The sequence below is a fragment of the Artibeus jamaicensis genome, unplaced genomic scaffold (genome assembly GCF_021234435.1).
Source record: "Artibeus jamaicensis isolate MK-2021 breed Jamaican fruit bat unplaced genomic scaffold, CSHL_Jam_final contig_465, whole genome shotgun sequence".
In the NCBI taxonomy this organism is placed as follows: domain Eukaryota; kingdom Metazoa; phylum Chordata; class Mammalia; order Chiroptera; family Phyllostomidae; genus Artibeus; species Artibeus jamaicensis.
In genome coordinates this window covers 42717219-42742391 of record NW_026521843.1, presented here as the reverse complement: position 1 = coordinate 42742391, position 25173 = coordinate 42717219, and the positions used below count along the sequence as shown (strand labels likewise).

The 25173-nt window shown below is 37.2% G+C and overlaps 1 pseudogene; it reads left to right on the top strand.

Annotated features, from left to right (window-relative positions):
- Positions 1-19555: 19555 nt before the first annotated feature.
- LOC119035055 (tyrosine--tRNA ligase, mitochondrial-like) lies at positions 19556-22253 on the top strand (annotated as a pseudogene).
- The last annotated feature ends 2920 nt before the right edge of the window (positions 22254-25173 follow it).

Sequence of the window (25173 nt, the reverse complement as noted above, 5' to 3'; positions counted from 1 at the left end):
TATTCAGGATCACACAAACTGTGTTCAAGGAATCAGCCAGGCTACATTTTCATCTGGATGCTTAATTGGGGAAGAATCAACTTCCAACTTTATTCAGGTAGTTGGCAGAATTTTTTTTAACCTGTAAAACTCATGGAAATCTGCTTCTTCAAAGCCAGCAAGAGAGAGGAATAGATATATATTATGGTCTGTCCAGAAGGTGTTGTCCAGCCATGTAATATGAAAAATAGAGACATTTATTGAAGAAGATATAAGAAACATTGTACATAGCACAATGATGTCTTAGTCCCCTTCAAATTAGGCATTTTGGGACCTCCCACAGTTTTCCCAGTGGCTCCTCCATTTTTCAAAACACTCTGCAAAATCCTTTGTTGGAATCACCATCAGTTGCCCCGTTGTATTTTCCTGAATCTCGTCAACAGTCTGAAATCTCTTCCCTTTCAAAGGTGATTTTAGTTTTGGGAAAAGCTAGAGCTTCAGGGTGCCAAATCAGGGCTGTAGGGAGTGCTGAGTCACCTGGGTAAAATGATGTTTCACCAAAAACTCTGCACGATAAATGGTGCATGAGGGGGTACGTTATTGTGACAAGGCTGCCAACCAGTTGCCCACAACTGTGGCCCTTTTTATCATAATGCATCTCTCAACCAATGAAGAACATTGAGATAGTACTTATTAATTGCAGCCTGGATGGATATACTCATGATGGACAATACCTTCCCAATCAAAAAGTTACCATGGTCTTGACTTTGCTGTGTCTTCTTCAGGCATGGAGGACAAGGCAAATTCCATTGAGGTGATTGGGCCTTCATTTCTGGATCATAGCTATAGATTAACAATTCATTGTGGTTATGACCTTCTTAAGGAAATCTGATTCATTGGTAGTGGTTTGAATCAAGTCACTAGAAGCTGAAGCATGATGTTCTTTCAGCTCTGGTAGCAGAAGCCACAGAATGAATTTTGCCATGACACATTTCATGCCAAGGTCCTGCATCAAAGTCTCAGACATAGTAGTTTTGGGAATCCCAGGTCAGCTTCTAGTTCTCACACTGTCAGTCACCAATCTTTGTTGATTGCATCCCATACATGTTCAACCTTCTCAGGTATTCTGCTTGTTGCAGGCCTTCCGGAATGTCGGAATGTGAATCACTTTCAACAGATTCTGAATAATCTTGGAGGCATCTGTGCCACACTTTTATTTTCACTGTACTTATTAAATTAAGTCCCTGAAAGTCTTCGGAATTATCCAAATAGTTTCCACTTAGGGATGTTCAAGCTTAATACAAAATTTGATGCAAATTTGTTACTCTACTTTGTGACTTTAATGCAATGGCCATGCAGTACACATGCTCACTCAAAGGTGTCTACCACCCCCACTGACTAGTGCAGTGAGGTTGTAATTGTTCACACATGTGCATTACAATCCACTCTTCTTGGTTTCTAGGTCAATGTTGTACAAACGGTTCTCATTATATTAACAGTGGCCAGATATTTTCTGGACAGATCTGGATATGTGTGTATGTATGCATATATATACACACACATACACACATACACATATATTAAATACTTGTCTAATATATATACATATATCTATGTATCTCATATGTCTAAATATATCTAATATATAAGTATTATATAAATATCTAGTGTATTTATTTATATAAAATAAACATCTACATATATATTAGATGAGTAGATATAGATATATATCTATATGTATGTACATATGTATATACATACATGCATGAATATATGAAGTGAGAGAGATACACTTACAATATGGGCATGATATCCTATCACTTTTACCATATACATAACCAAATTAAGGGTAATATCCAATGAATTTTGTCACATTCTATTTGTTAGAAGTAAGCCATAGGTTCTTCCTGCTTTCAAGAAGAGGAGATTATACAGAGATTAATAGCAGGGATGGAGATCGTGGTGGCCTATTTAAAATTGTGTTTACCAGAACATTGATTTAGTATTTCATTATATGTATAAGTCACAATTTATTATAGGTTGTCATCCAGTCTACCATTGATGGACATTTAGATTGCTTCTAGTTTGGAAGTTTGATAGCTGATTTTATGTGTTAACTTGGCTGGGCCATAGTGATCAGATATTTGAATGTTTCTGTGTGGGTGTTTTTAGATGAGATTTAAATATAAATTGGCAGACTTTGAGTAAAGCAGATTGCTCTCCATAACATGAGTAGATCTCATTGAATCAGTTGAAAATCTAAATAAAACAAAGGACTGACCTCTCCTGAGCAAGAGGGAATTTGGTCAACAGTTTGTCTTTGGATTTTATGTACAAGATCACCTGTGGACTCAAAATGTAGCTGTTTCATGAGTCTCCAACCTATTGGCTTCCCCCATCAGATGTTGGACTCATCAAACCTCCACAATGGCATGAGGCAATTCCTTAAAATTCTCTCTCTTTCTCTCTGCCTCCATGTCCTTACTGGTTCTGTTTCCCTGGAGAACCTTGACTAATACAAGAGCTATTGTTAACAACACTTCAATGAATGTTCTATATATCGCCTGATGAACATGAGAAAGTTACGGGTGTACACACATAGCAGTGGAATTGCTGGTTTGTAAAGTATGACTGTATTCATGATTATGAAGTAGTGTCAAACTATTTTTCAAAGTTTTTGTGCCCATTTATAATCTCACCAGTGCAGCTGAGTTCCCATTAATACAAATACTCATCAACTTATGGTATTGTCTATTTTTAGAACTTCCAGCTAAGATGGAGCCGCAGGTAGATACACTTTGCCTCCCCTGACAACCAAAAGAAGGACAGCAACAAATTTTTTAAAAAAGAAAGAAAAACCAGATCTGTCAGAAAATTGAACTATATGGAAGTCAGACAACCAAGGAGTTTAAGAAAAAACATTCATCCAGACTGGTAGGAGGGGCAGAGACAGGCAGCCAGGGCAGTAAGGACTCAAGGCAGGATGAAGGCTGGAGGACCAGTGTGGGCAAGGTAGAAGCTGGTGGAGCGGTTGGTCCCACATTTGCAGTATAATCTGGGAGGAACAACTGGGGAGCAAGACCAACTGCACAACCCAGGGTTCCAATGCAGGGAAAGAGGGCCTCGAAACCTCTGACTGTAAAAACCTACAGGGGTTGTGGTGGTAGGAGAAACTCCCAGCCTCATGGGAGAGTTTGTTGGAGAGACCCACAAGGCCTTAGAATGTACGCAAACCCACCCACCCAGGAATCAGCACCAGGGAGGCCCAATTTGCTTGTGGGTAGTAGAGGAAGTGACTGAAAGCAAGGCGAGAACCAAGCAGAGCAGCATTGTTCCCCCTCTGACATCTCCCCCACATACAGCCCCCACAACACAGCAACCTGGGTTGCCCCATTCTGGCAAATACCTAAGGCTCCACCCCTTACTACATAACGGGCAAGCTGAAACAAAAAAAAATATGGCCCAAATGAAAGAATAGATCAAAACTCCAAAAATACAACTAAGTGACGAAGATATAGCCAACTTGTCAGATGCAGAATTCAAAACACTGGTAATCAGGATGCTCACAGAAATGGTTGAGTATGGTCACAAAATAGAGGAAGAAGTGAAGGCTTTGCAAAATGAAATAAAGGAAAACATACAGGGAACCAACAATGATGAGAAAGAAATCAGGACTCCAATCAGTGATTTGGAGCAGAAGGAAGAAGGGAACATTCAACCAGAACAGAATGCAGAAACAAGAATTCAAAAAAATGAGGAGAGGCTTAGGAGCCTCCAGGACAACTTTAAACCTGCCAACATCCAAATTGTAGGGGTGACAGAAGGAGAAGAGGAAGAGCAAGAAATTTAAAACTTATTTTAACAAATAATGGAGAACTTCCCAATCTGGCAAGGGAAATAGACTTCCAGGATATCCAGAAAGCTCAAGAGTCAAAAAATTTGGACCCAAGGAAGCATACACCAAAGCACATCATAATTACATTAGCCAAGATGAAAGATAAGGGGAAAATCTTAAAAGCAGCAAGAGAAAAGGAGACAGCTACCTACAAAGGAGTGCCCATAAGACCATCAGCTGATTTTTCCAAAGAAATCTTGCAGGCAAGAAGGGGCTGGAAAGAAGTGTTCAAAGTCATGAAACACAAGGACCTACATCCCAGATTATTCTATTTAGGAAAGCTATAGAATGGAAGTTATTATTTACTGCCCTTCCTTCATTTAGAATGGAAAGGCAGATAAAGTGCTTCCCAGATAAGGTCAAGTTAAAGGAGTTCATGGTCAACAGGACCTTATTATATGAATGTTAAAGGGACTTACAAGAGAAAAAGATGATAAAAATATTAACAGTAAAATGACAACAAACTCACAACTGTCAACAACTGAACTAAAAACAAAAACAAAAATGGTAAGCAAACAACTAGAACAGGAGCAGAATGAGAGAAATGGACATGATATAGAGAGTTATTAGCAGGGAAGGGGAAGGAGGAGAATGAGAGAAAAGGTACAGGGAATAAGAAGCATAAAGGGTAGGTACAAAGTATACAGGGGGAGGTTAAGAATAGTATGGGAAATGGAGAAGCCAAAGAACTTATATGTATGACCCATGAACATGAACTAAATTAGGGAAATGCTGGTGGGAGTGTTGGTGCAGGGCAGAGGGGAATAAAGGGGAGGAAAAAATGGGACAGCTCTAATAATATAATCAACAAAATATATTTAAAAAATTTTTTTAAAGAAGACTTCTCTCTGTCCCTTTTCAGTTATGTGAAATCTACACAAGTATTTTTTCTGAGAGATTTTTAAATCACAAACAATGATAAACAGTGAATGCATTTTTAAACTTAATTTTCTGTGGCATTAAATTTGTAAAAAATATAAAATATTACATAAACAATGAGTTTCTATCTTTAAGCAGGTCATGAGTGTTTTAAAAAATGCTTTTAGTATCGTAAGGTCTACAATGTAATCTCCCTAATAAGATCACTTGGTATCAAGTTGCTCAAACGTGCACATGACCTTTCAAATAGAACTCTACCTCTAAATGCTGTGAACGCTCATCCATGTATCCATAATTTGGGATTAAATTTCATATACATTATTTGAGAAGTCTACATAATTTAGAAAGTAATTTAGAAAAAAGCTATTCTTCCAGGTATGTCTTGATATACTATATATAAAGTATATATGTATGCTTATATAGATATTTTCAGCTGCAGTATTTAAAAATCCCTTTACAATTTGAAGTTTAGATAATTTCACAAATTATTCAAAGGAATTAGTCTTTTCAGCAGCTGTTTTTCCATTTCCTCTGGCAGCATCAGGTGGCAGGGACAGGCAGTAACCAAATCCATTTAGTGTTAGGTGTGACTCTGAGAGAACACTGATGACCTTACTGAAGTAGTTTGGTCTGACATTCCAAGTAATGATGAAATAAGGAAGCTATGTAGCAGGTTGTACATATAGCCCTTCCACCAAGCTTTGTTTAGTGTGTGGCTTGACATTTTGGAATGACAACTTACAGGAAGGGCATAACGCTCGGGAGAAAAAGTAGTGGAGTTGGACAAATTTAGGAAAAAATTCTAGCTCATCACAACTACCCTTGCAACTCCTTAGAGCTTTGTTTACTCATCTGAATCAAGAAAAAATAAACAATATCAATTTCACAGGGTTGTTTGAGGATTAAAAGATTGTAAACAATCTATTTAGCATAAAAATAGAAGCTCAAGAAATGTTAGTTTCCTTTCTTCCATTGGCCTGGGACACTCTGGCCTTTTGTAATAGATTTTCACTTCATTTTCAATTTTACCATTCTTAGATTATTTACAGTCTCGTTAATGAAATGCAATCGATAGTTGTGTTCTGTGTTGTTAATGTAAGGCCTGAGTGTACAGTTTTCCTGGCTGCTTGGTACATTGCATAGACGTTCTACAAGGTCATGCATAGTCAGTGGCATTGTGCAGAGCATACAGTCTGTTAACATTTTTATGTCCTTTCTGAGTTTTTTGTTTGTTTTTTTACTCTGGGGTGTTGTGTTGATAATCTAAAGATAATCTCATTAGAATTTTATAGATTAAAAAGAAGCCTCATAGCAGTAACAGGTTGCATAAAATAAATTGAACAAGACTGGACTTTTAGTACAACCTACTTCATTAGTGAGAGTGTTGCTGAGGAGACCCAAGATAGAGGACACCCCCTCCTTAATTCTTGCCTTTCTTGCAGAAGAATTCAGATGAGAGACAACACGTATTGTGAAAATGAGATAATAAGTCTATTTATGAAGTACACTTCAGAGCAAAGCTGCAAGCAGGCACCCAGCTAGTCGGAGTGCCCCATGTACAGTGGAAATGAGTTTGTAAGTTTGCTCATACACTTGAGTACAAAGCTGCAAGACAGTACATAGCTAACTAGTCAAAGTGCCCTGACTATTGGGATTTTAGGGGTTTTATGCTTGTAGCCAGCTTCTAGGTTCCCCCTTGTCCCCTTTCCAGATCTTGAAATTAATAGACAGTTTTGAAAGCTTTCCTCCCCTCCTCCTGTACTGTCATGATTTTTCTTGTGATGTTCTAACACCTGGCAATATTACTGGACCAGGCTTGGGACTGCTGTGTTAATTGGTGACAAATGTCTCCCTCTGGTTTCTAGTCTCCTCTTCTAAGTCTTTCGTCAGATTGCAATGGGTGGGGCCTGTTTTCATGTCCCCTCTGGCCATTCATTCCTAACTGCTGCCTAACAAGAAGATAGATCAAGCAGAGCACCATAAACTCTATTGTGATCATACCATAATGGTCCTTTGTTCCTATTCTATATATAATGAGGTAGAAAGACCAGACTTATTACTCTTATTTAGACCAGACTATTACACTAAATGTCTCTATAATACTTTGGTTCTCAGGCCAGTGCTCAATCCACTGAGTCTCTATAATACTTAGAGAAGATCATTGACAAGTTACATGATTGACACTTTAATTAAGAGGACCACTGAAATGACAAAATAGAATATAGACATTGAAATAGTTTCCTTCCATCCTTCTTTTCTTCATTTTCTTTCTCTTTTATCATTTTAGAGAAAGAATAACAAGCTACCAGTTACAATAAGATGAACTATTAGAAACTGAGAAGATTAATATTGCTGGACATGCAATCATGAAATTCCTCTAGTTTTAGCCAAGATTTAGAGAGCAGGACTGAGACAAGCCCAAGCACATTATGGGAATCTCTAAAATATGCCTAAGATGTGATGAAAAATTCATCTGAAGTTCAGCTATTCCATGTTATTTAGTTTGCTCTTCTTTTGTTGAATTAAAATTAACTCTAATAATTTTTATTAACCATTGGCTGTTGTATGACCCAGTCTCAATAATAATATTATTTTTCTTTCTGCTTGTCCAAACTTTTATCTCTGTATAGGTAGAGAGCAGCAATTTTCAACCAGTCTGCTGCCAGAATTTTTAAAACATGAAATACCTGACTATTTAGTCAGGGCACTGACCTATTTTCCCTTAGATTGTCAAATTAAAAAAAAACAATGACAACAACCAACATAACAGTAGCTATCCAGTATGAATGAATCAAAACTATACCTATTTTTTGTCAGATCAGAAAAAATATATTTTTTGGTGTGCTGCAGAATTTAAGTAACTATTTATATGTGCCGTGAGATGAAAAGTTTGAAAATCTCTGGTATAGAGAGATGTCTGGAATAACATTCACCTAAGGTTAGCAGTGGTTTTACGAGTGCTAAAGGGGAGTAATTTTTTGCTTTATGTTTTGTGCTTTTTCTTAACTGCTTGAGTTTTAAAATGAGCATGTATCTTTTTTAAAAGAGTAACCAAAGTTGTTATTCTTTTTAAAAATAAAATTGTCCAAAACAATGATTTTCCACTTATCCAGATTCTGGTTAAAAATTATATAGTTAAGCAACTAAATATTAACAGGAAACAAGTATAATATTATAATTGCCCCGGTGAACCAGCAAAATTTAAGATGCAATATATCAAAGCCAGAAATCAGAGTAGTCAAGCAAAGAAATAAATATTAAGCTATAGTGAAATAGTAATAAACTGATTCTGCCATTTCCTGTTCAATGAAACCATTATATAAAATGTTTATTTATAACGCTTGGTTATCAGAGATTCTGTGGAGAAAACCAGCCAACACACACACAAAAAAATCCCACAGCAGCCTAAGATCATTTCCCTAGCCCTAGCTAGTCTTTGCACCACAAAAGGTGTCCCTGTTAGTGTTTTGTCTCAGCAGTTTTGAAGGATGATTTTACAGCAAAGAGGAGTTGCGTGATATGAAAAACTTGTTACTAATAAGTAGAGTCAACCTTTGGTCAGAAAGTAGACAGACTTACTACAAATGAAATCTGCCAGTTGCCCAAAGCAAAGTACTGTTAGTTACACCTTTAGATTATGGCTACAAATGCAGATAATCATTATCTTCCCATATAGAATGTACTCTGTAGCTTAAAAACAAACAGTAGAGAGAAAAAAAAAAACAGTAGATACCTCATTTTGCCTTGTATAATGTGTTCCCATGTATAATGTGAATCCCCATTTTTGGCCCAAACTTTCAGGACACAAATCTTTTGTTTTAATTTTTTAATTCAATTTTTTATTTATTTGTAGTTAGAGACAAGACTGCTTTTCATATTCCAGGGTATTATTTTGCATATAGATATCATTATTGCTTTCTAGAGTTATACTTTTAATGCATAAACATAAATAAGAGAATTAAAAACATTTCTATAGATACAGAATTTATACTACCTATGTATAATGCATATCCTTATTTTTCCCTCAAATATTTACACAAAAATTTTGCATTATACATGGCAAAATACTATGATACTTGACAGAAGGGAAATTTACTTCGATATTAAATGTGCTAATCTGAGGTATCCATTTACAAAGTGATTGAAGAAAACATTAATGCTTCAGTTGCTTAAAGTGATAGAAGTGCAGTAAACTCAAGATGTATGAAAATCAACTGAAGACACTGATGACTTAAATCCAGGAAAGCTTATGTTTCTTTAAGTGAAAAGTGAAATCTGAAGTGTGGTAAGAATGTGGAGAAATGGGAACTTTTATATACTTCTACTAGGAGTATGAATTGGTGCATCCACTTATGAAAACCATTTGGCAGCATCTCCTAAAGCTGAATACATACATACACTATGATCCAGGTATTCTACTACTAGGTATATATTTAACAGAAATGCATGTGTATGGGCAGAAAAAGACATATTTGAGAATGTTTACAACAGCACTTTTTCTAATCAATGCAAAATATAAATGACCCAAATGCCCATCAACAGTAGAATGGATAAATTATAGAATGATCACACAATGAAATACTGGACAGCAATGAAGCTGAACTAATGACAACTCTATACTACAATGTGGATGAATCTTATAAACATAATGTTGATCAAAAGAAGCAGATACAATGTAGTGCATACTTGTATGAGTCCATTTGTATAAATTATAAAAATGGGCAAAACAAATCTGTGATTTTAGAAGTCAAAACAGTAGCTACCCTTGGAATTAAAATTGTGAAAGGGGCATGAGAGAGGGATTTCTGGGGCCTGGTGATGTTCTCTTTCTTGCTCTGGGTGCTGGTTAAATGGTTAATGTAAGAAATGTCCAGACCTGTACAAATTTTTTATGAGTTTATTTGAGCCAAACTGATAGCATATGCCAGGGAGCAAGATCTCAAATGCTACAGAGAATAACAGTTTTGCAGCTTCTATGCATTTGAAATTAAGGAGGGAAAGTATATGGAAGTGAGAGAAAGCAAGGCAGTGATTGGATGACAGGACAGTTAACAAGATTATGTGCTCTCTTGAGGGTTAACACCCTCTTTGAGGGGTATTACTTCTGACATCTCAAAGGTGTGTTAACCTAGATGCACAAAACAATGGACAGGACTGGCTTAAAACTGTTCACTAAAGAAATTTTAGGCCTGGGATGTGACTACCCACATGACTTGCCCAGTTAGGAATTTAAGATCAGATCACCTAGTTAGGTTACTTTCCATAGAACCTATTCCTTCCACCCCATTTTTTTTTTTTTTTTGGTCCACAGATGTGTGTGTACAATTTGTGAAGATTTAATGAGTTGGATACCCAAGATGCATGTACTATTGTATTTATCTGCTTTACTCCAATAAAAAGTATGTAATATAATCATCTCTAAGAATCAGGTTGAAAAACTGTTTTCACCAGAAATATTGAGATTCATAGAGCTTTTCAAAGTCAGAAGCAAGGTAGGTAATGCAAATAAGTACAGCAGGCTGGATGCAATACCATGGGGTCTGGTGTTGGCATCTGGTAAAATTATAGAACATCAAAGAAATGGTTCTCAAAAGTATGTCCAACATCAGGAAGTAGATACAAATTCAAATCATCAGTCCCCTACCCAGATTTACTGGATCAAAAACTTTGGAGGTGGAACCCGGTAATCTGGATTTTAACAGGCTCTTCAATTTTAATAAGCTTGACTTGGATGCATGCTCATGTATGAGAATCACTCATCTAGATGTATTCTAATTTAAAACATTAAAAAAATCATATGGCCTTAAGAAAAACCATCTGGTCAGATTTAGCCACAGGTCACCAATTTGCAACTCATAAGAATCAAATGAAAGACAAAAACTTAAATTACTTGTATAATTACATCAATTTTGTAATTTCCCTTTTCTGAGATAAAGAAAAATAGTATGTGGTAATGCTTGCACCTCAGTTTTATCTTCCCTAGGATTCAGATATATTTGGGTATGCCTGGGATCTGATGAGGGTCAGCCTTCTGGAATTCTGGAATTCTATTTATAAAACAGTGCTAGTTGACCACAGGAAAAAACTAACCCCAATGGAAGAGACTCAAGGTACAGAGTTTGCACTAGAGCAGTAGAGGAAGTTGAACATGTCTGAGTACATCATGGTGTCTGCCACTCAGATTGTTTGCAACCCAGCCTGAAAGACTCATTCATTCTTTCAACAAATATCTATTGAACACCACCCTAGTCTGTCCCCAAGCCCTGTGACTTCAGGGCAGTTCTGTATAAGACTTAGTAAAAGCTTTAAAGCTAAAGTACTTTTTCTCCTAATTCTTAGGTCACGGAGAGTGCAGCTTTTCTGTGGCATGAATATTGGTGCCAGGGGCAGCAGTATTAATGCCAGGACCCTTTACACCTCTGACGCATTTGAAGTTGGACTTTAGGCCTTGGTGAACTGCTTGCACACATCAGCAGCTGCAACAGTGGTAGCAGTACCTTTATTGAGCAGTGGTGACCTGGCTTGGAGTATTGGCAGTAGCTGTGTATATCAGGCAAGGAGATTATACATTTGGCAGCAGACAGAACTGTTCTTGGAGCACAACTGAGACATCCCTGAGCACCCTGATGAAGTGGAAGTAGAGAATGAAACCTCTAGCAGAGATAGGGAAAAACAATTTTGGAGCTATGCTGTTACTCTGTGTAACATATATTACACATAGAACATCGCTCCTTAAGGGAATATATATTGGTTTTGGCAACATTTAAAGAAGGAACATGTTGCTTCTTGTGATAAGGTTCAGGTATTGTGCCTGCAGTGAACATAGTAGACTCAAAGATCAAATCTCAAACACTTGGTTTCCTTTTTTAAAATAAAAAGAAGCAGGATTTTCATTATAGGTTTTGGGACACAAAGTTTAAAAAAAATCACAGCATACATTCCTACTTTATTTTCCTCTCTCAAAACATCTCTATAAAATGAAACAACATTGTTGATAAGCTGTTCTTTGGCACAGGCAAGCAACTTACTGCATATCGCAAAGGAAAAGAACTTTGGAAGCAGCCACTCCTTTCCTGACAGAATTTTGAAAGATTGATGCTGCTTTCCTTCATTTCTGCAATGCCTGTTGGCTGCAGATCTTCAGTTACTTCCTGAAATCCCAAATTGAATTCTATTAAAAACATATTTGTTGTTCTTCCCAAAACATGTTTGAGAGTTTGAAAATCACAAGTCTCTGTAAGGCCTAAGGAATTCCCCTAAGCAACCAGCATTTCCCCCTAAGAATCAAGTAGTTGCTTAACTGCACGTAACTCAGTGTTTTATAAAACCAATGAGCAAGGTGTGTGGTATGTCAGTACTCCAACCAAATAGCAATGCCTTGCAGCTTTCCAATTTTATGGTGGAGACATTTTTTTTCTTGATTGTTTCTTGGAAACCAACTTTTTAAGCCCAAGCAAACTGAGTCACTTACTTTTGTATCTTAGTTCTAACCAACCCTGAGTATCCACAGTGGAATGTGGGTTGTGATGTAGGGGCAGAGATTTGAGTTCTAACCAGGCATGCTTTTCTCCATAAATCAGCTTCCACCATGGGGCTCAGTTTCACTGTTAGTAAAATTGGAGGTGGGGCAAACTGGCCCAGAGTTCTGAGGGGAGAGACCTGAATTCTTTAACCTGTAGATTATGAGAACTCTCCCTGAAGAGTCCTAGTGATTGATTAAATATTTGAAAGAGAAAAGAATCACCTTGAGAGGACTCTCAGAGGCTACTGATATTATAGATTTCTTCTTTATAGAGAGTTGGGGTAATTTTCTGTGTACCTTCGACTGATATTGTTACCAGTCAAATCAAAGGTTTATTTCTATATTAACTTAATAGAATTTAGTGTCCTTGAATACAAATTTATAACAAGAATATGAAACATTTATTGAATTTTGTTTTAGCCCTGGCCAGGTAGCTCTGTTGGTTAGAACATTGTCCCTATATGCCAAGGTTGCAGGTTCTATCCCTGGTCAGGACACATTCAAGAAACAACCAAGGAACGCATAAAGAAGTAGAATAATAAATCAATGTCTGTCTGTCTCTCTCTCTCTCTCTTTTTCTCACCCCTTCCTCTCTTTCTCTAAAATTAATTTAAAGAAAAATAATTTGCTTTTCATAATGTTTCTTCCCCTCATTGCCCCTCCTTCAGACTGTCATCTGTCCTACACCCCCCAACCTTTTTTATACATGGTTTTTTACTTGGGTTATCAAATTAATTTAAAGTATGGCTCTTCTCACATTACTTTCCTGCTCAAAAACCTTAAGAGTTCTCTGTTCACCACAATACGAAATACAAACTCTTCATGGCATACAATGTCCTGTGCCATCTGACCCAAGCCAGCTTCCCATCCTGTGGCCCAGAAATGTTCTTGTTCTTTGCCTTTCTCCTGCTGGTTCTTGCCTCTTGTTTTCACCTGTTCAAATTCTACCTCTTCTAAAGTTTACAGCCAGGATTCTGCTCCCAGCTTTTCTTGGTCTCCCTCAGGTACAGATGACCTATCTTTTCTGAACTTCTGTGCCAACTTAGCTTCATCTCTCTTGTAGCAATTATCACTTGCTACTCTATGTTATAGATATTTATGTTCATATCTTATATTCCTTACTAGATAATAAGTTTCATGATTATTCATGAAATTGATTCCTTACTAGATAATTCAGAAGAAATATCTGTTCCATACCTCACAAACTACCTGGCACATAGTAGTTCCTCCACAAATGTTTGTTCAATGAATAAATGATATTAGAGTTACCATGGAAATTTGAGTTTATCCCAACTCCTTTAACTGAATTAGAACCACTCTAAGGACATTTTTTAATTGAGAAATTTCTCCATTTATCATCTATCATGTATCTATTTACCTATCTATGTCTTACTTTAATAAAGAAAATTAGGAAAAAATAAAAATAAAAAAGGTACAATAACTTAAACTACATATTTAGCAAGTAATTAGTATTCAGTCCCCTTCCTTCAAGCATTGTGCTGTAGTCAGCTTTCATGGTTTGGGTCCACATGAGTTTGTGTACTGTTGATGCTCAAATATTTGTTAAAGCTTATGTAACTCTATGAGAAAGATTAACACTAACTCTGTAGATGGTACGTACAAGTTTTAATCCAGTGAGATGAAGCTGCATGTGGGGCATTGAGAAAAGTCATGACCTTGTTTTCAGGGGGTGGAGGGAACTAAGAGTAGCTACTCAGTGGAACCATTAAAAGTAATGAAGTACTGATACATGCTACAATGTGGATGAACCTTGGAAACGTTATAAGAAGTGAAAGAAGCTAGACTCAAAAGACCTCATATGAAACTTCTAGAACAGGCAATTCCAGAGAGACAGGTCAATTCTAGGTTGGCAGCGCTGGGGGAAGGGGGAAGTGGAATGGGAGTGACTGCTCATGGATATGGGTTTCTTTTTGAGGTGCTGTGGAGAAGAGATTGTTGCATGACATGACTGCTGTCTTTCCCATGAGCTGGACCTGGGCCAGAATGGAAGTTGCTTTCCATGAAGCCCTCTTAGAGACTGTCTGATCATAACTGATATTCATTCTGACATATTCATTGCTACCTGCTATGTGCTGGTTCCTGGAACAGGTTGTTGGTCTGACCTGGTCAAGCATGTAAAGTGATTTCTGTATTCGGTAGCATTCATGCACTAGTACTCTGAGTACCCCACCCCCTGCAACCCTTGATTACCACTTACACTGTATAATTCTCTGGTCCCTGCCAAGTGGTGCCAGTGTCCACTGCATCTTTCAGCCACCCAAAATATGCCTCACATGTAAATTTCCATTAAGAAACTCCACTAATTACCAGACGGGAGTAGTCAACCTCTTTCTTCAGTCTTTCCCTGCCTTCCACTTTGGAAGTAGGTTTTCAGTCTTGGGGCTTTTCCTTGGGCCTGTGTGTACTAACAAGTGATGAAAATGGGATAAGATAGTGGTTTTAGTTCCACAATTTTGTGAATATACTAAAAACCACTAAATGGTATACTTTAAAGGGGTGATCATTATGGTATGTGAATATGTCTCAATTAAAAAAATACCAATGGAAGATTCTGCACAACAAAGAAGTTTTCCAGAGGATTTATCCAGCCAACACTGAAAAGGAAATACATAGTAATCGTTGAGAAGCATAATCTTAATGGTCATGGTGTTTTATGGTAACAGAGCAAAGATCTGCTAAATGATTCTTCTGTCTTTGTCTGGGCTAAATATAAAAGCCCACAGCTGCTATGTTCCAGTGAAATAAAACCTTTTCTTTGAGTGTTGGCTTGTAATTTTTCAAGCATTTTCGTCCTCATTAGCTTATTTGATTCTCATGTTTTATTTCCTACATACTTATATTTTATACCTACTCATAATTGTTCATCCATCATGAAAATGGAAAATTTTTATTTCTTATAAATGCAGTATATTTCCGTTGGGTTTCTTTGATGACTTGTTATTTGTTTCTTTTTCTGGTTTCTAATATATTTTGTTCATATATGTCCAGTTCTCCTGCCTTCATGTTTCTGCTTTTTGAGTCTTTATTTTCAAGATGGTGATTTGTTCTTCATCTTTCCCTCATCTTATGATTAAGATCCATAAGTTTTTTTTATTGAAACTGTAATTCACCTCATCCTTTTCCTAATCTTGGCTCAGTGACTCTACAATATTTAGTTATGCATTGGTAGTTGCTGTGCTACCTTGGACATTTTTATTGTAGAATCATTGTTAAAACATTGTGTAAGCCTTTCCTTTTTTATATTACATTTAATATAAACTTTCTATTTATTCTATTCTGATAGCCTTGTATGAATTTTAGCACTCATATTTAATACTCATTATTTATTCTTTTATAAGTATACATCTCCTTTAAGAGTTCTTTGATAATTTCCTATTATACTCTTTAGGTCTTCAATTCTTTACCTTCCATTTATGATCCTTCATCATATCTTCTGGAAAGATATCTCTCTTATATTTACAAATCATCTCTCTTGAGCATGATTTTCCATTTCATTGTGGGCAAATGGAATTTGAAGTTGGTCTTCAATGGTTGCATTTTCTCCCTTCAGAGTGTATGCCTATTCTATACTTTACCTATTCAGTGCTATTGTATTATTCTTTATGTCCCATTTTTTATTGGCATCTATACCTGCTCATCTTGCTCATTCTTAATTTTTTAAGTGGTCGTGTTCCTTTTATGGCCAAATAATGCCATTACAGCTATAATTGTATAACATCTCCTTTCATAGCTTCCACCTATGTTTCTTGGATTTGGCCTACACTTTCTGGAGAGAGGATCTACGTGCTATGATGCCAAAAAGGTCTATAGTCACATGAAGCCTTAACTAGGTCCCTTTCTTCCTCACATTTTCTTGGACAGCAGGATTCAGTTCATGTGCCCATGTAACATCCTCACCTATTTCAGCAGTTTACCTGGCACTTTTCTGCTCTTCATAGTCTCAAAGAGCAAATCATCATTGGTCTACACACAAGGCTTGTCTGTATCTAAACAGAACAAATAGTCTCCCTATTACCTTCCTTTGGTATCTTAACCCTTCTCTCTCTAGTCCCCTTTCTTTCATTATGTATACCATCTAATTACATGTCTGAATTCTTCATTAAATTGCAAGCTCTTTTGAAGGAAAATAAACAGATTTTATTCACTTTTTGCTACTATCCACAATCCCTCTCCCACCATCACTGTATCCAACAGGCAACACAGTACATTATACATTATAATGTTTCTATAGAATTTGCTAAACAAGATTTTTAAAATATTGTGTTTTCTTAAGTTCTTCAGTTAGTTATTTCTCACTTCTTGCCATACCACTGGAACTTTTGTCTTACTTTACTCTCTTTTGCCAGTTTTTCTAATAGCATTTCTGCAAAACTGCATTACCATGGATACAGGTTGCCTTTTGGTGTGATAAAAATGCTTTGGAACAATTTAGAGGTGATGGCTGCTTAACACAGTGAATGTACTAAGTGTAACTAATTGTATATTAAAAAAATTTAATGGTTAATACATGGTTTGTGAATTTTACCTCAATTTTTAAAACTGCATTATTATGAGTTAGTAATGCAAAGAACCTTCATTTTGTAACCAGTCTTAGAACTGCTAACACTTCCTTTCATGGACTTGGTTATTTCATCTTCCTCCCACATGCCACTAAAAACACAGCCAAATGTTGGTCCAGGTAAATGTCTAAAGGTGTATGGAACTCATCAGTGACACCATCGACATTTGGTCATAATTTAATTTGTAACTATAATTTTTACCAGTAAGTCATTCTCTCCTTTTCATTCTCTTTTCTGCCTTTTAATGATACCCTCTTTTTAGGGTCCATTCTTTCTCTCCCCTTTTCTCAACACCTTTTCGTGCTCTAGAATCAATTCCATAAAGAATTTTTCCTTACCACAGTGGGTCACCTGTCTTCTGGAGACTTTCTAAAGAAGAGAGTATTTCCATAAGTCTCCAATTTTTATGGGATTACTTGTTCCTGATACTGATTTGATAAGTCCTACACCTTTTTTTATTTTGAATAAAAAATTTGGAAACAGAAAGGAGAAAATTTTCCTCCCTATGGATTTTTGAACTCAGGCAGCTTTAGTCTGAACTAAAGCTTTAGTCCTGGTTCTGTCATGTACTAATTGTGTAATCTTGGGCCAGTCATTTGGACAAGTCATTTCCCTCACGTGAAAACTATGGAAAAAATAGTTTCTACTTCCTAAGGTCCTTGTGAAGACTGAATACAATAATGCATATAAACATCCCTTGGGGGGAGGGACACACATGTATGTGCATGGGTGTCTATGTGCACACTTGCTCTTTTTCTAGTTCTCTCCTAGCATCAGAAATTACTCCACTTTCTTCATGACAAAAACTGAATTACAATTGCTTTCTCTGCTCCCTGCCTAGGAGTATGGCTATTTCTCCTGTTCCCTCTATATATAAACAAACAAACAAACAAACAAACAAACGAAGCACCTAGGTGAAAAAAGTGAGCAAGGACCATATTTAATGAGTTTCAGTATTATAAGAAAATAACACAGGATTAAGTATCAAACACAGGAAGAAAGGCAAAATCAACCTGTCTTTGACAAAATTTGTAATTCCTCTTCGTGATCTTTATTTTTATAGCAATTTCTAATTGCACAAAATATCTTTGGAAACCTAAATATTGTGCAGAAATTTGGTTATAACTGTTCTATTCCTTTAATCTAGGGGAGGGGAAGGAAAAGCCTTGAGCTATAGATGAAAGATATTCTGCATGTTAAATAAAATAGAAATTTGATTGCACAATATTTCTGATTTGTTTTTAGAATAACAGAGGCAGCAAGGTTCATGGAAAGAGCTCCGGATTGGAGATCAGGAGATGCAGGTCCTGACCCTGCCACTAACTGAGTGACCTTGGACTCAGTCCACTTGGACTGAGTGGACCTGAGTCCACTTCTCCTAGCTAGGTCTGTTTATTTGCCTGGAAAATATAAACATTACATCATCCCCCACCTCTTTTTATTCAAGTATTGCTATCCACAAAACAGCTCTGTTCACCAGGAATTTAAACCATATCTTATCATTTTGTGGAGTATGTTAAGAAATGGTTTTAGGTTAAAATATTTTTGTTAGTATTTTATTAGAAATATATTAAGATAATTTTAATAAAACCATTAACATATGAGATCTGTCCAGAACACATCAAGCCATATAATATGAAAAATGGAGATAGTTATTGAAGAATATACAAGAGACATTGCATATAGGACAATGATGTCTTAGTCCCCTTCAAAGTGGGCACCTTGAGACTTCACACAGTTCTCTTAATCACCATTAGCTGCCCTGTTGTATTTTCTTGAATCTCATCGACAGTCTGAGAAATCTCCTTCATTTCAAAGGTGATTTTAGTTTTGGGAAAAGGCAGAAGTTGCAGGGCACCAAATCTGGGCTGTAGCAGGGCTGAGTCACTTGGATGATTTGATGTTTTGCCGAAAAATTCTGTATGAGATATGAGTGGGTGCACTGGGGTGACGAAGCTGCCAATCACCAGTTGCCCATAGCTGTGGCCTTCTAAATTATCTGAATAGTTTCTGGAGAGGAATGTTCAAGCTTAACACTAAATTTGATGTGGATTCTTTGCTCTACTTGCTCAGTCATTTTGAATGCAACAGCCACATGGTACACATGCTCACTCAATGGTGACTACTGCCCCCACTGACTAGTACAGTGAAGTCATCATTGTTCATGCATGGGCATTCCAGTCCACTCTACTTGGCTGCCAGGTTACATCGATGTGGTGCAAACCATTCTCATTATATTGACAATGGCTGAACTTTTTCCGGACAGACCTCCTGTAATCAGAATCCTGCATTTCCTGTTGTGACAACATTGGGTTAGAAAACACTGAGTTGTATTATCACCATGTCAATGTTTCATTTACAGCATATTTTTCAAAGACAAATTTTTATTTAGTAAAATATGGCACTATAACTGATTGGTTGAGTTTTACTTTGACCCTGCAGGGAATATCATTAATTTGGATACTATGGAGTGGACTCTTTGGGGGTATAATTAAGTCTTGTTCAAAAACGATATAATGCATACCAGTGTATATTCTTACAAAATACAGATTAAGGATCTTTTTGTAGACATATGTAATTCTTGGTACTGGTTCTAAATAGAGATTAGACGAATAGTTAGATGGAAAGTAAGTTTATTGTAAGTTGTAAAGTATTTTTAGTTTGTGTTCATGAAACTGTCATATACATTGCCCTGACATGATGGAGTATACATGGAAACCTGAGCAGAAGCCCAGCCAGGCTTGCAAGTCCTGGGCACCAGGGTGAGAGTTAGAGGAAAGCTGGAATGGGCTGGAATTCTCAGGCCTATCAAATTCCTATGAGCAAGCCACCTGTGACTTAATACAGCTCTGCTTAGTACAGAGCTGATTTAAATAAACAGCCACCATGCCTCCCCTCATGATACTCCTCTGAAGTAGGTAGATAGGAAACATTCACTGACATTTTATAGATTTGCAACAAATAAATCAAAGGATTGAGTATCAGCTCCATTTATGCAGTCATGCCCATTCTTGACTCATGTATCTGAATCAGTGTTTGAATTAGAAAAGCAGGGATTGTCAGTGTAGATTCTCTCTTTCATAGATAAGCCTGTTTTAAAGACAAACTAAAGAAATGTTTGCTTCAAGGCTTTCTCTTCAAATGCCCCTAATACCACTTGAAATGTCAGATGACATATTACTTCACTATTGACATTTCAGGCTCTAAGTTAATGACTGTCAGGTGTGGTAGCATGTTCAGAGAACTGTTAACTGCTTATAAGTAGGAAGATTTCAACTTTAAAATGCATAAGGTAATTGAGATGTCCCATTTTTGGCATTCATTTCAGGGCATTGTGTTAATATTTAGTGGAGGTTTTTTTGTTCGGATTATTTGTCCTTATATTGTTTAACTGCTCTGTAAATGACTACCATCCCTAGCAGCAATTCTCAAAGAACAGTAGAGTACGTACATTCTAAGATCTCAGGAAGATTATGATCGAGAACTCAGTTTTTATTTTTTCAGAAGTAACTTAAAAGAAAAGGGACACATTGGGCCTTTTTGCGCCCATGTTGCGGTGCATTTCCCAGGCCAGTAGTTTTGTACCCCAGGCCCATTGGAAGTCTTGCCGATGGGGCTAGGTGAGGCCCAATCTGGTGATAAAGGGTTCCTGGAGGTGCAGAAGGCTCCGGGTTTCTTCAAGTCCTTCTCCAAGAAAGGTACGAAGATAGAACTTTCAGAGCTCTTTGACCGTGGCAACTTTCCCCACACGATTTACTGCGGTTTTGACCCCATGGCAGAGTCACTTCACATGGGGCACCTGCTGGCGTTGCAGGCCCCTTTTCGCTTCTAGCAAGCTGGCCACAAGGCCAGCTATGGAAAGTGCCACAGCGCGCTTGGAAGCCCCTAGTGGCTGCACCAAGGAATGCGAGACGCTCGAAGCAGAGTGCGTGAGAAGCAACGCACGCGTCCTACATCAAGGGCTACAGACCATGACAGCTAATCACCAGCCCCTCTTCACTAATGGGCATACCTGGGGAAGCTTCTCGTTGCGGGGCAACTCATCCCAGTACCAGGAGCAGCCCCTGGTAGAATGTCTAGAGGCAGTGGGTGGCCACTTCCGCATGGGCATACTGTTGAGTCGGCTGAGCTTCCAGACACACATCAAGAGCCCAGAGGACATGATCTTATGCGAGTTCTTATACCAGGTGCTCCAAGCCTATGATTTCTCCCACTCATTCCAGCACTATGGATACTGGGTCCAGTTGGGTGGATCTGATCAGCTGGGCAATATCCCGGGATATGAGTTCTTGAACAGGTTGCCTGGAGAACACGTATTTGGAATCACTCTTCTTCTAATTACAAGTACAGTTGGAGTAAAACTGGGAAAGTCTGCTGGCATTGCTGTTTGGCTAAACAGAGATAAGCCCGTCAGTAAATGAATGGATCAAAAAATTGTGGTACATATACACAATGGAATTCTATGCCGCAGAAAGAAAGAAAGAGCTCCTACCCTTTGCAACAGCATGGATGGAACTGGAAAGCATTATGTTGAGTGAAATAAGCCAGGTGTTGAAAGACAAATACCATATGATCTCACCTTTAACAGGAAGCTAAACAACAAAACAAACAAGCAAGCAAAATAAAAACAGACACTGAAATATAAAACAGGGGGACAGCGACCAGAGGGAAGAGGGGAGAGAATTTCAGGGGGAAAAGGGGAGGGATTTAGAGGAACTAGTATAAAGGACACATGGACAACAGCTAAGGGGGGTGGAAATGGGAAGGAGGTGGGGAGCATAGGGGGGTGGGCCTGGAAGGGAGTAAAAGGCAGAAAAATGTACTTGATAAATAAATAAATAAATAAATAAATAAATAAATAAATAAATAATATCTTCATTTGAATTGTATCAGTTCTTGTCAGGCAGTGAGAAACCCTTTTTCTGCCCCTCCCAAAGACTGATCACATAATGCAGCTGCATGTCCTTTTGAGGACCAAACCAAAAAAGCAGGGTCCTCAAGAACTACTGGCTACAGAAGTCACAAAGCTTGTTCATGGACAAGAAGGCCTGGATTCTGCAAAAAGGCGTACATAAGCTCTTTATCACAACAGCATAGATGCACTGGAGGTCATGGCTGATCAAGAGCTAAAAGAGTTGTTTAAAGAAGCTTCATTTCCTGAATTAGTTCTTGACCCTGAAACAAGCATCCTAGATAAGTGCCGCAAAGCAAATGGTATTGCAGATGGTCCTCCCAGGGGTATTGAATGATAACAGAAGGTGGAGTAGGTGTAAATCACACACATGTAATGAATTCTGAGAGCATTTTAGTTGTTGGACAACATATTCTTAAGAATAGACTTTCATTACTTAAACTAGGAAGGTAGAATTTCTACATTATAAAATGGCTTCAGCTATGATCCAAAATCCCTCTGTTGATTCAAACTGATCTGTCATTAATTCTCAAGACACACAAAAAAAGTTGGCTCCAGAACTTAGACCTTCACTTATGCAAATCAAGAGACTGGAGTATACTCTTGGCCTCCCAGTGTGAGTAATTTTATTATTAACATAGGGTGGTGTAGGGTAAATGGAGGCAGTCTGGCTCCCTCACCCAGATGTCTGGGCAACTAAGGGAAGCAGTTCCCTTAACATTGAGGATTGGCCTGATAAGCAGTGTTCTCATAATCTTTAGACTGGGTTCAATAAACTTTTCCTGAGGCCTTGAGTGGGTTCACATGCGTAATATGAAGCTCTGTTGCATAATATCTGTTTGCATTCTGCTCGCTTTGTTTGTCTGTAGAGGGGCTCTCTGCTGGGTGCCACACAGGGTGACAGGTGACATGCAGTGACACATGCAGGGGGACATGCATCTTGCATCACACATGGATCGCCCACCCTTGAATAAAGGCATGTCAGATCTTCCAATGGGTCTGTGAATATTCTTCCATCTGTCCAAATCTTGTGAACCTGTCTGGCCTTGAATGGTTGCAACACAATTGGTTAATAAGTTTGTGTAATGATAGCGTCTTTTATTTCCTGATCCTTAAACATTAAGGACTACCATTGAAAACTGTGATTTCTAGGGTTAATCTATTTAAAAAATTATACTTCATGAAGAAAGATATGGAATTATAATGTTTTCTATCTAGAAAAAAATGAGGGAGTGTAAGTGGAAATTTGACATAGCATATGGTAAGCCATGGCAGCTATTTCATTTTGGTTAAAATTCTACCTGCTACAAAATTAGCTTGGGAATCTGCCTTGAGAATGGACTAAAAAGAAATTAAGGATAATATATCCCAGTTTTGGAATATTTTAACCTAGGACTTTCCAGAAAAAGTAATAGCATAAATAATACAAAAGATTCAGAATAGCCTCCCCCCACCAAAGTATATTACATTCTATTGATGTAAGAAACATCCAAACCTGTAGAGTTTGAGCCAAACTGACAACATATGCCAGGGTTCAAAATCTCAAATGCTCCAGACAATAACAGTTTGCAGCTTCTTTTATGAACCTGAAATTAAAGAGGGAATGTAAGAAAGATGAGAGAAAAAGAGGGGATTGGATTACAGGATAATTAACAAGAATAAGTGCTCTCTGATATTTCAAAGGTGTGTTAATCAACATGCACAAGAATAATAGACAGAGTTGACTTAAAACCTTACACTAAAGAAGTTATAGGCCTGGAGCATGACTACTTACCATGACCAGCCCAGTTAGGAATTTACGATCAGATCACCCTGTTACATTATTTTCCATAGAACCCCTTTTTTCATCCATACCTCCCACCCCACAGGCAACCATTATTAATAGTCTCTTGGGTATCCAGATATTTTCTGTACATATATAAGTAGAGATAGATGATTTTATGCAAATATTAGTATAATATACATAATACTTTACACCTTTTCCTTTTCACTTAGAAATATATCTTGAAGATCATTTTATATCAGCACATATAAACCTATCTTTTAATGATTTCCAATTGAATTACATTGTGTTCTATGTAATATTAATTTTCTAGCATTTGATCCTATTATGACCTATTGTGGTAAACTTTTATAAATATTTCATTGCCAATATGATCAGAAAGAACGCATACTCTCTACCTGCGGGAGTAGGTTCTCTCTTTGCAGATGTACACATACCACATCTATCAACCCTGTGTGCACCTCCGCAGATAGTACATTCATTCCTTGTCTTTTGTTAAAACCTCCTGAGCATGATGTGTTTTTCAACTGAATTTTCCATACTTCTGATACTTTAGTCAGTTTTAGTTTTTTGAATTTCAAGGCCCAAGTCCACATAAGTATGTGGTTGATATCTCCTTAGTGAAATTGTTCCTTTTGTATATTAATGGATTTTGTTTAAATAGCATTTTGTCTGATAGAAACTGCTAAACTAGTATTTTTATTTTGTTTTTATCTCAGATTTTTTTCTTTCCATCTCTTATTTTTCAACCTTTTGATGTTGTTTCATTTTGAAATATTTCTCTTTAAGAAAGTTTACAATTTGATATTTTAAACCATTCTGATAGAAAGGTGAATTTTATCTATTTATATTTATTGTGAATTCTGATATATTTGAACCTCTTTCTGCCAGCTTACTTTGAGTTTTCTGTTTTCCTTCTTTTCTAGTTTAGTCTTCAATTGTATTTTTAAGTATATTTTATTAATTATACTATTACAGTTGTCCCTATTTCCCCCCTCTATTTCTCTTCACCCTGCACCTCCCTTCACACCAGCATCCCCTACCCCCTGCCCTTAGTTCATGTCCATGGGTCATACATATAAGTTCTCTGGCTTCTACATTTCTTATACTATTCTTAACCTCCCCCTGTTTATCTTCTACCTATCACTTATGCTACTTATTCTCTGTACCTTTTCCCCCTCTCTCCCCACCCATTCTCCCACTGATAACCCCACATATGATCTTCATTTCTGTGATTCTGTTCCTGTTCTGTTTGCTTAGTTTGTTTTTGTTTTTGTTTTTAGTTCAGTTGTTGACAGTTTTGAGTTTGTTGTCATTTTACTGTTAATATTTTTATCATCTTCTTTTTCTTCAATAAGTCTCTTTAACATTTCATGTAATAAGGTCCTGGTGACAATGAACTCCTTTAACTTGACCTTATCTGAGAAGCACTTTATCTGCCCTTCCATTCTAAATGATAATTTTCCTGAATAAAGTAATCTGGGATGTAGGTCCTTGTGTTTCATGACTTTGAATACTTCTTTCCAGCCCCTTCTTGCCTGCAAGGTTTCTTTGGAGAAATCAGCTGATGGTCTTATGGGAACTCCTTTGTAGGTAGCAGTCTCCTTTTCTCTTGCTGCTTTT